Below are 3742 nucleotides of genomic sequence, written 5' to 3'. Positions count from 1 at the left end.
CTCATTTAGCAAGGTATTTTGGTGTCTTCCCCCACAAAATTTTTTAAGTTGAATTCAGGTGCCACTCCTGAAAAATGCCACTGTATGAAATTTGCTTCATTCCGAGTCCCAAGACTGTTACGATCAGAGAACTAAAAAAAAAAATAGGTGAAGACTTCCAGTTCTTTTCTTGTTATGATTTTTCAAGGACTTAAGGTTATGTGTAGAGCTTCCAAATTCTATTTAAAGATGAGCTGTAGCCCTTCAATTTAAATGTATCAAAACCTGCCATGCCAGAAGAGGCTGGGGGTGCCTGACTTTCTGTTCCTGGATTTTTAAAAAAGGTTATGTCTCTCTGAACTGACTGGGCTGTACTTGGATTGCTGAGTGGTCTGATTGATTTGTCTCTGAAATAATGAGTGTCACTGAAAATTAACTGGTGGTGTCACCAGATTGGTGGGACCTTCATGAACCTGATCCTGCAGTGAACAGTGATGTGGGAGCAGTCGATTGCCCGAAGGGGTGCTTTTACTGTAATGGCTTTTCTTCTCTGATTGTCCTTGCCTTTTAACGTCAATATCTTTTTGCATTTCAACTCCTTTTTTCTTTAAGTGCATGAAGTAAAATCGGTGGTGTGTGCTTTCTGGTACACACAAAGGTTAGAACTATTTGTGTGGAATAAATAACAATTTTTGAGTGACTGCTCTGTGCACATGACAGTTTTCAAACTGGCAGTTCTTGCAGCCAGAACTTGGACAGCCGCCTGCCCTTATTTCCATGCTTTTTTTTTTTTTTTCTTCTCTGTTAGGGCAAAGTGTTGCCTTTCACAACAATGGTTTTCTGAGTGGAGCAGTTCTCTAGAAATAAGCCAGTTATCACCCGTTGCTCAGCTGAATCGACTCCTACCAGGGTAAATTGATCAAAGTTTAGGTAAAATCATTGACATAAACATGAAAGGCTCTGAACTTGTTTCATTCTTCTGATAAACTAAGAACGTGGCTTTATTTCTTTCTTTCTTTGCTTTACGTGTACACCTCTCTCTAGATGTAGGTGTGGTGCCTGCATTTCATCCTGGTTTACTCTAGTGATGGAGATCTACTCTGTGACTTCAGTTGAACACTGTGCTCAGAGTCCTTCGTGTGGTCTGAGACACCCCTAAGAGAGAACAACTGGGGGCAGGTAGGCAACTGCTTCCGTCTGCTGGTCTGGGGCATGGTCAAAGCAAGTCTTCCCTCGGAGCTGAGGAAAAGCAGCACAGTCTGAAAGGCTGAAAGCTGAAAAGTAGTGACTTTGAAATGAGTGCATTATAGTTGTTCTTTCCACTTCCTTTTCCTCTTTTTAAGACCACGGGGGAATGCTGGTTGGGATGGGTTTGTGGTTTACCTGTTAAAGCAGTTTTGTTGATTTTGGGGTTTTTTTGGATATTGCACTAGGGTTTTGTATTAAGACCAGGCTGGATGGGGCTCTGAGCAACCTGGTCTAGTGGGAGGTGTCCCTGCCCGTGGCAGGGGGTTGTAACTCGATGATCTTTAAGGTCCCTTCCAACCCAAACCATTCTATCATTCTATCCTGTAATATATTGATTAACTCTGGGGAGGGGATGTCTCTTTTTTCTTCTCTTAGCTTCTCTATGCAGTGGAGTTCTTGTGCAGCTCTAGGTTAGCTTCTCGACTTGTGTTATATCAAGAGTATCTCTCATCTTGTTGGAGACCTGAAGTTGCAGAACGATTAAATAATTTTATTATAGGGCTAGGCTCTATCTTCTGAATTCCCATAGAGTTAATACTTATGTTGTTGAAAACTGCTAAATTACCCAAAAACCTTGCTTACCCTTTTGGCCAGGGAGGTGATACTCTCTGTGTTGCAATAGTCGTATTCCAGCAATGTCCTAGCCAGAACATTGTTGTACATCAAGGAGTTAATGACCCACACACCAGTTAACCCGAGAAGGCACAGGTTATGTGACAGCACAGGCTATGTGGTGCCATGGCGTGGGTGCAGCTTGGACTTGTGGTCTGGCCTGTGCTGCACCTTTTTTTGATTCTATTTGTTTTTGGCATTACTCGTTTCTGAAAAACATCCTAATCTGACCAAGCTGGTTGTCTTTCCTATACAGTACATATGTATTTTCAGGGTAAAATCTTCAGTTCTTCCTGAGTCAATATTTGTCAATTCCTGTGTTATCTCAGGTTTGTATCTGGAAACTTTGACTCTAAATGAAAGGTCTAGACTAGATCGGTCAAACTCTAAAAACACCAGCTACTGACAGTCAAGGAAGGGAAAGAGTACAAATGCTTCCCTTCTCTGTGCCAGTCTCCATCAGCCTCTTATGGCAAGTCTGGAGAGTCTTTAGACATAGACAGAAAGCAAGAAGTATTTTACTTTTGAGAGCAGACAGACAGAAAGCGAAATCCTCACTTAAAGGAAAAGAATGAGATGGACAACAAAAAATGAACTGAAGCAATGTTGATTAATGTTAGTTTTGCAACATGAAGAAAAAAAATAGTAATACAAATCAGTTGAGATAGCAAGTGAATGGTAACAAGTTGTTGAGATAACTCTTGCTTTCCAGATGGTGTATAGAAAGGATGCCTCTTGGCACTTGTTCCAGTTTATGGTCCGAAGGGAAGGAAGGCTGCAAGTGCCTTACCTGGCTTGTAGGCATCAGCTCCAGGGAATGTAGAGTCAGTCATGGGATATTATAACAGACGGTATGCTAATTCCTTCAAGGATTATCAGAAACAAATACGGAACTGCTTGTCCTAGACAGTGTGTAGCAGCACACTTCACCTTGTGTAAAGTGTCACCTTGTCTTTTGAGCCTATTCTTTTGAGATATAAAGCTCAAGACCACGAAGGACCAGGATTTTCCTAACATGTGGACAGAGGCACTGCCAGACAGACAGCTGTAGAGATTTACTAGTGGGCTTCATTTAGAAATCTGGGTTTCAGGCAGAGAACATGGCATGCAGGGAAGACTGTGCAACCACTGTGGCTGTCCTGAGATCCAGCTGGGGTAGAACGGGTACCAGCCTTTCTGCAAAGGCAGCTGCTGGGCTGGTTCTCAGCCAGGTCTGAATTCTGAGGTAACACTTGTAGGTATTTATGCCCGGAGGTGGGCAGGAGGCCGTTTAAGGGTAATTAAGTTGCTGGCTTTTGTGAAAACAGCACCCAGCAACAGCACAAGGGCACTCCAGGGGTGAAGTACCCCAGACTCGGACGTCCTCCAGCACCTGCCTCCCCACAGCCCTTGTACCCGTGTGTTTCTGATGGGGGATCCACCTGGGGGTAAATTTCTGTGTAGTTTTACTTTGCTGATTTCAGCTTTCAGGGCTGGCTGAGGGGCTGGGCCGAGGCCCCGCGGAGAGCAGCCCCAGCGTGGCCTTTCCTTCACTGCTGGGGAGAAGAGACAACCCTGGGAGCTGCCTCTCGCCCCGCAGGGACCTTCCACGCCCTCCACACCGCTCGCCACTAGTTATTTTCCCGCTCGGCCGGGACACCGGGGCCGTGCCCCCTCAGGCCCCTTCCCTCTCCTCAGCGTTTGCGCCGCCCCTCCCGGCCCAGCCCCGCTGACGCCGCGGGTTGCCTTCCAGCCCAGCCAATGACAGGGGCGCGTTTGGCACCGCCCTCGGCCCCAGGGCCAATGGGAGCTGAGAGGGGGGGCGGGCATCGCCGCCTATAGGCCGGAGCGGGGGTGGCGGTGAAGGTGACAGGTGGCGGCCGGCGGGAACATGGCGGCGGCGGCGATGCTCGGCTGGCGGCGC

Source organism: Calidris pugnax, unplaced genomic scaffold (assembly GCF_001431845.1).
Source record: "Calidris pugnax isolate Ruff unplaced genomic scaffold, ASM143184v1 scaffold20, whole genome shotgun sequence".
NCBI lineage: Eukaryota > Metazoa > Chordata > Aves > Charadriiformes > Scolopacidae > Calidris > Calidris pugnax.
The sequence above is the reverse complement of the archived record's forward strand: the minus strand, read 5'-3'. Positions refer to the sequence as shown.